The following is a 14,183-nucleotide window of genomic DNA, read 5'->3' as shown; positions in this document are numbered from 1 at the left end:
GTTATTTTTCCAGAACAAAGAACAAGGAATCATTGAAAAGTAAACTTTAAAAGGTCAACATACACAAAGGGATTTAGCCAGGAAACTTCTAGACACAAAGAAACCCTTAAAAGGACAAAGGTCATGCCTCTGGACTTGGGCACTGGAAGACAGCCTTGGAAATAAGAATGAGCATGGAGACGAGTAGTTTATATCAAAGACTATTTTAATTGGTTTCACACCACTTATAATTCTTTTTTTTTTTTTTAACATCTTTATTGGAGTATAATTGCTTTACAATGGTGTGTTAGTTTCTGCTTTATAACAAAGTGAATCAGTTATACATATACATATGTTCCCATATCTCTTCCCTCTTGCGTCTCCCTCCCTCCCACTCTCCCTATCCCATCCCTCTAGGTGGTCACAAAGCACCGAGCTGATCTCCCTGTGCTATGCGGCTGCTTCCCACTAGCTATCTATTTTACATTTGGTAGTGTATATATGTCCATGCCACTCTCTCACCCTGTCACATCTTACCCCTCCCTCTCCCCATATCCTCAAGTCCATTGTCTAGTAGGTCTGTGTCTTTATTCCCGTCTTGTCACTAGGTTCTTCATGACCTTTTTTTTTTTTTCCTTAGATTCCATATATATGTGTTAGCATACTGTATTTGTTTTTCTCTTTCTGACTTACTTCACTCTGTATGACAGACTCTAACTCCATCCACCTCACTACAAATACCTCCATTTCATTTCTTTTTATGGCTGAGTAATATTCCATTGTATATATGTGCCACATCTTCTTTATCCATTCATCCAATGATGGACACTTAGGTTGCTTCCATGTCCTGGCTATTGTAAATAGAGCTGCAATGAACATTTTGGTACATGACTCTTTTTGAATTATGGTTTTCTCAGGGTATATGCCCAGTAGTGGAATTGCTGGGTCGTATGGTAGTTCTAGTTTTAGTTTTTTAAGGAACCTCCATACTGTTCTCCATAGTGGCTGTATCAATTTACATTCCCACCAACAGTGCAAGAGGGTTCCCTTTTCTCCACACCCTCTCCAGCATTTATTGTTTCTAGATTTTTTGATGATGGCCATTCTGACCGGTGTGAGATGATATCTCATTGTAGTTTTGATTTGCATTTCTCTAATGATTAATGACGTTGAGCATTCTTTCATGTGTCTGTTGGCAATCTGTATATCTTCTTTGGAGAAATGTCTATTTAGATCTTCTGCCCATTTTTGGATTGGGCTGTTTGTTTTTTTGTTATTGAGCTGCATGAGCTGCTTGTAAATCTTGGAGATTAATCCTTTGTCAGTTGCTTCATTTGCAAGTATTTTCTCCCATTCTGAGGGTTGTCTTTTGGTCTTGTTTATGGTTTCCTTTGCTGTGCAAAAGCTTTTAAGTTTCATTAGGTCCCATTTGTTTATTTGTGTTTTTATTTCCATTTCTCTAGGAGGTGAGTCAAAAAGGATCTTGCTGTGATTTATGTCATAGAGTGTTCTGCCTATGTTTTCTTCTAAGAGTTTTATAGTGTCTGGCCTTACACTTAGGTCTTTAATCCATTTTGAGTTTATTTTTGTGTATGGTGTCAGGGAGTGTTCTAATTTCATACTTTTACATGTACCTGTCCAGTTTTCCCAGCACCACTTATTGAAGAGGCTGTCTTTTCTCCACTGTATATGCTTGCCTCCTTTATCAAAGATAAGGTGACCATATGTGCATGGGTTTATCTCTGGGCTTTCTATCCTGTTCCATTGATCTATGTTTCTGTTTTTGTGCCAGTACCAAACTGTCTTGATTACTGTAGCTTTGTAATATAGTCTGAAGTCAGGGAGCCTGATTCCTCCAGCTCCATTTTTCGTTCTCAAGATTGCTTTGGCTATTCGGGGTCTTTTGTGTTTCCATACAAATTGGTGATGGTGAAAATGGGGATTAAACTGTTGGTGGTTATTATATACAAAGCAGTTTCTGGGCAGTTGCCAGAAAAAGCTCATTCCAAAGGCATCTGCCTTTCTAGTAAGAAAAGAATGCTGGGACTTAATATACACAGTTAGGTATACAAGAAGCTCGGTTCCTATGTGAATCAATTCAATAACCTGATCCTTACCCCAACTATTCCTTGCCTGGAATCCTGCAGTAGCTTTCTAGCCATTCACTGCTTCCAGCCCCTCCGGGCCCCACTTAGTCCTCCCCACTACAGCCAAATTTATCTTATTTATCTATGCATCCATACGTGCATCAGATATAATTATCCACTCAGCCATGAACCCATCCATCCATCCACCAACCCACCCATCCATCCATGCACCAACTCATCCATCCATCTACCATCTATCCATCCACCCACCCCCGCTACCCATGCACCCATCCATCCATCCACCCACATACCCACCCACTGACTCATCCATCCATCCATCCACCCGCCTACTCACCCACTGACTCATCCATCCATCCATCCACCCACCTACCCACCCACTGACTCATCCATCCATCCATCCATCCACCTAACTACCCACCCACTGACTCATCCATCCATCCATCCACCCACCCATCCACCGGGGCATTCATCCATGTCTCTCTTTGTATTAATTTACTTTTAATGGGTAATACATTTACTTTACGTGCTAAAACTTTCCCAAACTACACAAAATGGTACACTGTGAAAAATAAGTCCTCCTTCCTGAACTCACAGCACTCCCCTCCTACCCCACAGGCAAAACTACCATGGCTAACACCTTGTATATTCTTCCAAATATAGCTTACCTACTTTGCTTCCCCAAAATGTACCATAATACGTACCGGTTCCACACCTTGCTTTTTTTACATTAGAAACTGATCTCTATCAGTGCCACAGATCTACTTTATTCCTGATAGGTTAATTTTATTTCTTTTGAACAAAGGGTAGAAGTGACAAGCCACCTTCCATTCCTTGTCCCTAACCTCCCAGTTCCTCTCTCTAGAGGTGACAGTATCGGTTTCTTGTGTATCCTTCCAGAAAATATTTTATGCATCTATAACAAAAATAAATACATATTTTCTGTTATCAAATGGAGAGAAACATACTCCACACATCCTGCTCTGTACCTTCCTTTCATCTCTTAATAACAGATCTGAAAGATCATCCTGCTCTGCACACTTCCTCATTCTTTGTTCCAGCTGCTTTGTATTTCATTGTATGGATGGACTTGACCTTATATCATCAGCCTCCTGCTGACTGGGCACTGGGCTGCTCTTACAAACAATGAAGCCATAAATAAATAACCTAGTAAGTGCCTCATTGCACACAAAGCAAGCATATTTGTAAGGTAACTTTCTAGAAGTAGACCTGCTGGATCAAAGGGTGTATGCATTTAAAATTTAAACAGACACTGCCTCCAACGGGTACCATCAGTTTATACTGCACCTAACAAGGTACAAGGATAACTACTTCCCAAACCACAGTATATTATAAGCTTTTGATCTCTGCCAATCTGATAGTGGAACATAGCTCCCTGTAGCTTAACTTCCTTTTCTCTTTACAATGAGTGAAACTGAAGATCCTGCCATTTTTTGCGTTTAAAAGCAGTCAGGGGGCTTCCCTGGTGGTGCAGTGGTTGAGAATCTGCCTGTCAATGCAGGGGACACGGGTTCGAGCCCTGGTCTGGGAGGATCCCACATGCTGCGGAGCGGCTGGGCCCGTGAGCCACAACTGCTGAGCCTGAGCATCTGGAGCCTCTGCTCCGCAACAAGAGGCCGCGATAGTGAGAGGCCCACGCACCGCGATGAAGAGTGGCCCCCACTCGCCGCAACTGGAGAAAGCCCTCACACAGAGGCGAAGACCCAACACAGCCAAAAATAAAAATAATGAATAAATAATAAATAAAAAATTTTTAAAAATAAATAAATAAAATAAAAGCAGTCAGGTTCTCCTTAGGGGAAAAGTCATAGGCTTAAATACTTGTGTATTAAATGGGACAGATTTGATCTCCCCCGCCTGCCAATAGTGGCCCTGACCACAACTGTTGCTATTGGGTAACAACCTCCAATAGCTCCAGATCACCTTTCAGAGCCGATCCTTGCTGCGGTTCATGAGGCCTTCCACATTCAAGTCCCATCTGTTTCTTCTACAATTTCTCCCGCCCTGTTCCCCAATGTGTCAACTCCACTATTCACTCAAAGGAGGATTTATCAAGCCTGTGTCAGGCACTGCTCAAGGCACTGGAGATTCAGGAAGGCCATGGTCCCTGCCTTTAAGGCATTCCGCAACTGCTAGTCAAATGAATGGTTCTTTGGGATATGTCTTGCTAGAAGCTCTTCTTGCATTGTCTTTCCACAGTAACAAACTCCTATTCATCCTTCAAAACCCAACTCAGATACCTCCTTTAAGAAGCCTTCTTCCTCACTCCCCAAACCATCAGGACACCCCCTGTACACTGCAATGATTTTCTCACATGTCTGTCAATACCTCTGTCCTGCAAGGACCTCAGTGCCAGGACTGTGTGGTATTTACTTTTGACTCCTCTCCTCCTCACCCAGCAGGTACCCAAAGGTAACTGAGTAAACAAATGGCCCAAACCATGTCTCCCCTCACCAGCATTATTTCCTTTTTTAAAATAATTTTTAAAATTAATTTATTTTTAATTATTTATTTATTTATTTTTGGGCTGCATTGGGTCTTCATCACTGTGTGTGGACTTTCTCTAGTAGCGGTGAGCGGGGGCTACTCTTTGTTGCGGTGCGCAGGCTTCCCATTGCAGTGGCTTCTCTTGTTGCGGAGCACAGGCTCTAGGCACGCGGGCTCAGTAGTTGTGGCACACGGGCTCAGTAGTTGTGGCTCACGGGCTCTAGAGCGCAGGCTCAGTAGTTGTGGCACATGGGCTTAGTTGCTCTGCGGCATGTGGCATCTTCCCAGGCCAAGGCTCAAACCCGTGTCCCCTGCATTGGCAGGCAGATTCTAAACCACTGCGTCACCAGGGAAGTCCCCCTACTTTGTTATTTAAAAAACAATCCAATTGGGATATTGGGATTGACATATATACACTAATATGTATAAAATAGATAACTAATAAGAAACTACTGTATAAAAAAATAAATAAAATAAAATTCAAAAATGCAAAAAAAACAAAAACAAAAACAAACAATCCACCAAGGTAGAACCTGGCTATGACCCTGGCTTTCTGGTCTGATGGATGTGCATTAAAATTCAGGCCCTGACCTCATGTGAACCTGGGCAAGTCACTTAACTTCTCCAAGCCTCAATCTCCTTACCAGTGTGGTCAGGAAAACACACAGGCCTGGAAAAAGTATCAAATGGGCCCATCCTCTGCACCAGTTGGCATGGTCTAGAGTTGGTAAGTGATGGCTATTAGTTGCAGACACCAATAATTAATAATAATCTCCACCACTAACCCCAGCACTGCCCAGAGTCAGGAAGCTTAAGGGACAAAGAAAAGTTCAAGTTAGGAAGTGAGCAAGAGGAGACTGGGGAGCATCTAAGGACACAGAACTCCGGGGAATGAGAGGTCACAGAAACGCTTAGCTAAGGAAGGGGTTTATTCTTCAGACAGCGGCTTCCTGCTAAAGCCAGGTGGCCAGCCCTGACAGAGAGGGCAGAGACGGGAGGGAGGCGGAAGGATGGGGGAGCATGAAAAGAGGAAATCCGATTGTGACCGTGAACTTGCACCATCCCCGCTGCCACTACCGCCTGCCAATAGTGGCCCTGACCACAACACTGTCACAGCAGTGACGTAACAGGGTCAAAGGCCTCCTGCAGGTCCCTCACTTGCCAGGAATTTGATGAATCCTCTGTGCAATCCCCTTGACAACCCCTGAAGACAGGCAGTGGGGCCCCCTCTATTTGGGGTTTCTGGGGGAAACAGGGAATGCCGAAAGCCGCCCTTAAGCAAGAACGACTCACTGAGACTTCCCCGACCCCAGAGACGACAGCTAACCCCAGTCTTCCTCCTTAGGGGGCTCTACCTCCAAACGCAGGGAGCTTCAGAAATCAAGCTGGTCGGACCACTGTTCCCTGCTTTTGCTAATGGAGCTTCCATCAGCCCAACTACTGGGAAACAAAATTCAGCTCCAGGAGTCTGGAAAACAGTCACCAGCGCTGGCCCAGGCTCTGCACTTCCGGGAACCCGGCCCATGGAAATCTTAGAGAAAGGGCATCCCCTGATCCCCCCAACTAAGGCTTTTCTTCCCAGGACACCTTTGTCACCCATTTATGTCCCTCCCCCTCCAGCACTGACATTAGAGGATCTGGGGAACAAGTCCAAGTCTGCTTGGCCCACAAGATTGAAGTTCATACAATTTCTACTGTGTGGTGTCATGTCGCACCCTCCTCTCTCAGAGGAATAATGACAACCAGCACATTCTGAGCACAGATGGGCCAGGCACATCACTCAGCCCTCAGAAGAGGCACTGCTGTTATCCCCATTTCACAGATGAGGAAATCGAGGCACCAGGAGATAAGACATCTTCCCAAAGGCCATGCTGCAGTGGGTTTATGTTGTCCAAGCCCCACACACATTTTCCCTTCTCTGGCAACAGCCGCTGGCTCTTGTTCGTAAACAAATCCTCTAGTCAGCCACATGCTTGGGGCAAAGCTCCAGGGGTAGGTCCTCTTTAGTATCAGCTAATCAGCAGAGTCCTTTACCCACATGCTAGTGATTAGCTCCAGAATGGGCACTTGATCCCAGTCAATCCAATCACTACAAGGACACATACTCTCTTGTCCCCAGTGACACGGACAAGTGAGGATGTGGGGTTGACAGGTGTCTCAGCCATTTATAAGGGAAGCACCAAGAGTTGGGAGTGGAGAGGAAGGGGTGGCACCACCAGCGCAAGTGTGAGAATGAAGCTGACATCGTGAAAGGCAGAGATGAAAGAAACTGATGCTTGGTGGTCTGTGGGCTGCTGGATCAAGCTTCACCTGCAGCCCATCCTCCCACTGGACTTTTCCAATAAATTCACTTTTACACAAGTTTGAAATAAATTTGCTCTCACTTACAACACAAAGCACCCTAGTAATACAAGTTCTGATCCGCTACGTCAACTTTTACACAACAACATGATTCAGAACTTGACACGACTGAATTTAGGGATAGGACATTACTAGTAGCATACTGCTGGATAGGTCACTGTTCTTCTCTGAGGCTCAAAAAGCCCACCAGCAAAATGGAGCTACTACCTTCTCCTCCACAGGAGATCCTAAAAGCCCTAATAAATGTTGATTATTACTATTATTTATAACCGCCTCAGTTGACTTTTAGGAACCCACTTTTTTTCCTATTCTCTTTCCCCATCACCGCTCCTCCCCTCCCCAAAAGACTATCTGTCCCCTTGTCCCTTTTCTTACAGGTCCAATTTCCTTCTCTGTTAGCTGTGTGACCTTAGACAAGTTATTTAACCTCTGTGAGCCTTACCTATGACTAACAGCTAAGAATACCTATCTCCTGAAGCTATTCTACAGTTTAAATAAAATTACATACATACAGCTCAGTGTCATATCTTAACACTCAATAAAGGACTACTGTCACTAATCTTAATTCTTACATCAGTAATAAAAATAAATGATGTTTATAGCATTATACTCTTAATATGACGATCTTATATTGTTATCGATAATAACACCACCTAGCTTTAACTGAGCACTAACTGTATGCCAGGTATTGCTTCCATGCACTTTATATGAATTAACTCAATCTTCATGATCACCCAGAAGGGAGGTTCTGTTTTGATCCCCATTTGGTAGATGAGGAAATTGAGACACAGAGAAGTCAAATAATTTGCCTAAGATCACACAGCCTGTAAGGGATGAGGCTGGGGCTCAAACCTAGGAAGGCTGACTACTGAGTCACCCCACCCCTGACGCCAACTCCTAGTGATGGGCAATATAAGAATTTTAACAGAGCTTTCTGGAGCACATGCCTTCACCCACAGGGAATCTGGGCCAAGAGGAAGATGTGAATCCCCAGAACACCACCAAATTCAGAACCAATTACCTGTATTAGTTTCCTACAGCTGCTGTTACAAATTACCATAAATTTCGTGGTTTAAAATGACACAGACTTTTTTCTTATCATATAGTTTCAGAGGTCAGAAATCTGAAATGGGTCTGACTGGGCTAAAATCAAGGTGCTTGAAGGGCTGCAATCCTTCTGGAGAGGAGCGCCCAGGTACCAGGTGTCCCCTAGGCCAGAGCCTAAGGTCTCTGGAGGGCTGCCCCTACAGCCCTGGCCTGCCGACACAGCTTCACGTGGCTGGGGCCTGTGGAGACAATGGAAACGGTCCTGCCTGGACCCAGCTGGCCGACCTCGGGACAGGAGGGAAGCTGCAGAGAGGAGGATGGGCGGGGGATGCGATTATGAACTTGAACTGCTGCTCAGCATCATCAGCATCCGCGAGCAGAGTTGCTCTGACACTATCGAGTAATGAGGACCTACTAGTACCAGGCTGTTCCCTCGGGGCCTGAACATCCCTTTTCCCATTCAATTCTCAATAACTTACAACCATCAGGTTTCTAAGGCTCAGTGGACAATTTTTTTTTTAATCAATTTATTTATTTATTTATTTGCTTGTTTGTTTATTTTTGGCTGCATTGGGTCTTCGTTGCTGCACACGGGCTTTCTCTAGTTGCGGCGAGCAAGGGCTACTCTTCGTTGCGGTGCATGGGCTTCTCACTGCGGTGGTTTCTCTTGTTGCGGAGCACGGGCTCTAGGCACACGGGCTTCAGTAGTTGTGGCACACGGGCTCAGTAGTTGTGGCTCACGGGCTCTAGAGCTCAGGCTCAGTAGTTGTGGCGCACGTGCTTAGTTGCTCCGCGGCATGTGGGATTTTCCTGGACCAGGGCTCGAACCATGTCCCCTGCATTGGCAGGCAGATTCTTAACCACTGCGTCACCAGGGAAGTTCAATGGACAACTATTAATCATGAGATTCCTATGTGCCAATACCATTCAGAGGTAAATAAGGTTTCCATTATCAGTTTCATTCTATCACAAGAGGTAGACACTAAACAAACAAACAAACAACTCTATGTATGTCTAGGCAACAAATGACCTGACGAAGAATCAAGGGAACAGAGGATCATGGTGGGCACTGGGTGCTACTTTTGTATCAGGTGGACAGGAAAGGCCTCTGAGCCAAGATGTCCTCTGAGTGAAGACGTGAAGCAAATGAAGAAACGTGTGCTACCTTCTACTGTCTATGGAAAGCGAAAGAGTCAGTAAGGTTCTTAGTATCATGTGCCAGGACTGATCTAAGGGCTTTACATCACAAACAACTCTAGGAGGCAGGGCTATAACCAAACCCATTTTATAGATACAGAAACTGAGGCCGAGTCACACAGCCTGCAAGCAGTATGGACAGCCAAGAATTTGAATCCCAGTGCAGATGCCTCTATATACGTAGAAAATGTATTGTTTGCAATTTTTTATCATATGCACGTATTACTGTTCCCACTTAAAATTAGTATAAAGGAGTATATAGACGTTTGGCTAGGCAGGGAAATTTTCTTAGCAGGGGACAAGAACAACAAAAGCTAACATTTTTGTTAACATGAAGAGTGATTATCTCCAGGGGGTAGGGCCGAAGCTGGTGAGAGGAAGGCGACTACTAGTTTTTGTTTTATTATCTTTTGTACTGTTTGAATTATTTTACTCCACATGTATTACCTTTAAAAAATAACAAAAACAAAACTAATTCACACTTTAAATAAATAAATAGCAGCAGCCGGAATTTAAGAGGAGAAATTTCTAAATGCCGAGCTAGGAATAAAGAGAGAGCACATATTTATTGGGTGCCTATCATAAAAGCACAGTGGCCACACCAGGCCCCGTGCTAAGTGTTTTCCAAGTGTGAGTCCATTTAAACCTCACAACAGCCCTACAAAGTCGGGAATGTGAAAACTCCCCCTTTTCAGGTGAGGACTCTGAGGCCCAGGGAGTTTACAGAACTGGCTCAGGCTCACAGAGCCAGGAAGAGTCAGGCAACATGGTGATGTGAACCCAAAGAGAGTCTGTCTGACACTTGAGTTCTTAATTCCCGGGCTCCATCACCCGTCAGCCAGGTGCTTGGAGCGCTAAGGGTTTTGCGAGGCCAGTGGCCCCACCGTCCCGCCAGAAGCAGCTTGCAAGGCAATGCTGTCCTCAGGCCTTGGGGATTCCAAGCTCATGGGCACAGAATGGAGAAGCAATGTGCTGACTCAGACACAGAATCTTCTACAACTCTCCCTACCCATCCACCCAATGTGAGCAATGCAGGGGGATGGTTAAGAACGATGGTTCAAGGTCTGGGTTCTAATCTCCTCCGGGTCACAGATATGTGCCCCAAAACAAGGATTCTCAAGCTCAGCACTACTTACATTTGGGGCCGGAACATTCTTTGAGGGGCTGGCCTGTGCACTGTAGGACGTTGAACAGCAGCCCTGACCCCCACCCAATAGATGCCAATAGCACACATCAGGTTTAATCCTCACCAACCACCCTAGCAGGCAGGTACTATACTTAAACCCATTTTACAGTTTTCTTATAGAGTAACAAACTGAGGTCACATAACCTGCAAGTGACATACACAGCCAGTTGTGACAGTTACAATGTCTCCAGAGACTCTAAATGTGCCCCTGGAGGGCAAAACTGCCCCCACTACCCTAATGCAGCGGCCTTGCCAGGCCTTGGTTTCTTCATCTGTAAAATGAGACTAATTCCAGGACCCACTTATTGTAGAGTGATCGGGAGGGTTAAATGAGATGACCCAAAAGGTTCCAGTTTCAGTTCCTGGCCAAGGGACTAATCAACAAACACAAGTGCAAGCTTTCATTCATTCATTCATTCATTCCATCGTGCAATGAATATGTATTGAGTGCCTACTCCATGCCAAGCTCTGGGCTGATCATGGGGATACGGGAATAAACCAGGCGCAGACCCTGCCCTCTTAAGACTCACAGTCCTTTAAAGACATAAGGTCACAAATCAAAACATAATTACAAAGGACACCACTTGCTACGAAGGGGAAGAGCGATGGGACAGAAAGTGTCAGGGTGAGGCTCTGAGAGGATCAGAGCAGCCAGAGATCGGAGGAAACTTGTACAAGGCAGGCGGAAGGGACCCAGGCGCCTGTCCACCTTTTCAGAAACGGAGAAGTAAGAGAGGGAGGGAGAGAAAGGAGAAAAGGAATAAAAGGAATACGAACAACAGCAATAGCCACCAAGAGTGGGGACCCTGGAACCGGTTGGCCTGGGTTTGAATCTAGTCGCTGCTACTCACTTGGCTCTTGACCTTCAGAAAATTAGCTCCTCTCTCCCACCCTGGCCGCTCATCTGCAAAATAGGATTAATATTGGCACCAATACTCGGACTGCGGGGGTGAGCGCTCAGCCTGGCTGGGGCGGCCTCATCGGCGGCAGGGGCTGGGATTGGGAGGGTACAGGGTGCAAACCCAGGGGGCTGAAACTCAGACTAACCACAGCAATAGCAGCAATAAGACGGCAGCTCTTACCCAGCCCTGACTGTAACGACAGGCTCCGTGTTCTGGGTTCAGTGTGCATCGTTCCATTTCATCATCATCACCACCCTATGAGGTAGGTTCTGTCTTATTCCCACTTTACAGGGAGGGACACAGAGGCAACTGGAGGTGAGAAGACTTGTCGTAAGGTACCCGGGCAGCACCTGGCAGAGCCTGGATTCAAACCCAGAGAGGCTGGTTCCAGAGGCGGGGCCAACCCCCCAGCAAAGGAAAGAAGGAGATCTGCAGGACACAGCCAACGACTGGGCCCACCGTGGAGGGGCAGGGGCGGGCGTGGAGGCGACAGGCCGTCTATGAAGTGCATATGCAGAACCATCCCGGGTGCGAGATCCCCGGCAAAGGGGCAGCTCTGGAGCAAAGGGAAGCCGAGAAAAAGAATGCTGGGAGGCCCAAGTTAGGTCAGGGGACCTGCTGGGCTTCTGGACATTAATCCTGTTTACAGAGGCGGCAGGGGGCCTCCACTGCCCCACACAGTCCTGGAAGAGATCTGGGAGAGGCCTGAGGCCACAGCCCCGACACAGCGGTGGAGAAGGCAGCGGTGCCAGCATCACGCTGCGGGCAGAGCCGCGGCCCTCCTTCCCCCTCTGACTCACCAGAGCTAAGAATAAAGCCCAGAAACCTGGGGGGAGGGGCGGGGCAGCATCCAGGTCTTACCCCCAGCGCCCGGGAAGGCCCTGGCCATGCTCGGGCAACAGCCCCAAATCCTCACCGAACCCTCCTGCCCAGGTTGCAGATTTGGATACTTTGGTGAGACAGGGACAGGAGTGACATGCAAAAGTAAGACTCTGCCTGAACAGGACTTCGAGCGCCCAGAAGAAAACAGCCACGGCTGCCCATCACAGGTGTTTTGAATGTCAGCAGCAGGCAGTCTGCTCCGACCTGCCTTGACCCCAGCCCGCCCAGTGAGCACATGCGCAAATTACACACTTGTCCTTGCATTCTCCATCCAGCCCTGACCCCTTTGCCGACTCCTCTTATCAGACTCTGGAGCTTCACCAAATCCTCCATTTGGTCACGTTCCAGGGACCTGTCAGGGGTCGGGCATGTGCCAGGCACAGGAACATGTCTGGGGACACAGCAGTAAACAGGAGGGATAGCATCTATCCATCCACTAAGCACCCTTGTAGGTGCTGAGGACCCAGCAGTGAACAGCAGGACAAAGGGCTGCCCTCCTGGATCTGACAGTCTAGTCTGATGAGAGGAGACAGAGAGTCAACTAGAGGAAATATATATACACGCAAACTATGTATTATATAAAATATAGTGTGTGTGAGTGATGATTAAAAGGACTCAGAGAGGGGGGACTTCCCTGGTGGTCCAGTGGTTAAGACTCCACGCTCCCAATGCAGGGGGCCCGGGTTCGATCCCTGGTCAGGGAACTAGATCCCGCATGCATGCCGCAACTAAGAGTTGGCATGCCACAACTAAGGAGCCCACGTGCTGCAACTACGACCCGGCACAACCAAATAAATAAATAAATATTAAAAAAAATAAAAGGACGAGATAATAAAATTAAACAGAATTTATTTAAAAAAATAATAAAAGGACTCAGAGAGGGAATTCCCTGGCGGTCCAGTGGTTAGGACCCTGTGCTCCCGCTGCAGAGGGTGCAGGTTCGATCTCTGGTCTGCGAACTAAGATCCTGCAAGCTGAGCGAGCAGTGCAGCCAAAACAAAAAAACAAAAAAAAAAACCCCAAAAGAACAACAACAAAAGGACTCAGAGAAGGGTGAAGGCCTTGCTGAGAACGCGTATGTGTGTAAAGGCTTGAAAGAAACAAGTAAGTAAGCCGACTGGCCATTTGGGAAAAGAATCTGGGAGAAGAGCGCTCCAAGCAGAGGAAACAGCCAGTGCAAAGGCCCTGACGTAGGAACACATCTGGCATTTGGAAGCAATAATAGAGAGGCCAATATGATTCAAGAGAAATGGGAGATGCAGTCAGGGAGGAAGGTGGGAGCTGGGGAAGGACAGACTGTGCAGGACTTACAGGCCATTGTCGGGATTCTAACTTTCACTCTGAGTGGCACGGAGACTGTGGATCTGATGTGTCATCATCTGCTTTATGTATTCAGATAGTGGTTCTCAACCAGAGGCCAAGTTTTCCCCCAGGGGACATTTGACAAGGTCTGGAGACATTTTTGGTGTCACTCCTGGAGTGGGGCTGTCGGGTGTGCTATGAGCATTTTGCCGGTAGGGGCCAAGGCTGCTGCTAAACGTCCGCAATGCACAGGACAGCTGCCCATCAGAGGATGACTCGGCCCCAAATGTCAATAGTGCTGAGGCTGAGATACCCCATTTTAAGAGAATCCCTGCCCTTACCAAGGTTAGAGGCCCTATTCCCCAAACACACCCCTTATCAGGCAGGTGGAGTTTCAGCTTCTCACCATGTGACACTGGGCAAGCCAATAAGCCTCAGCTTCCACACCTGTAAAGTGGGAATACTAATGAGATGATGCAAACATTCACTCAATTAACCATGAGCCAGAGTCCACAGTAGGTGGTCAACAAATGTCACTGCCAGATCCACCTCTTGTTATGTCCCTTCCACATATCCAGCCTCACCAAATGATTCTTTCACCCAACAAAGATGTTCTGAGCCCCTACAATGTGCCAGGAACTGTGCTGGCCAGAGCCCCCCAAAATGTCCACATCCCAATCCCCAGAATGAGTGGGTGTTTTACCTTACATGACA

At 46.7% G+C, this 14,183-nt stretch overlaps 1 protein-coding gene across 3 annotated transcripts in view; it reads right to left on the bottom strand.

Moving 5' to 3' along the window:
• Positions 1-14,183, bottom strand: part of ABCC1 (ATP binding cassette subfamily C member 1) — a 132,004-nt gene that overhangs the window by 94,313 nt on the left and 23,508 nt on the right. The gene's annotated exons all lie outside the window — the stretch shown is intronic.

This window comes from Balaenoptera ricei, chromosome 15, assembly GCF_028023285.1.
Source record: "Balaenoptera ricei isolate mBalRic1 chromosome 15, mBalRic1.hap2, whole genome shotgun sequence".
Lineage (NCBI taxonomy): Eukaryota > Metazoa > Chordata > Mammalia > Artiodactyla > Balaenopteridae > Balaenoptera > Balaenoptera ricei.
The sequence above is the reverse complement of the archived record's forward strand: the minus strand, read 5'-3'. Positions and strand labels throughout refer to the sequence as shown.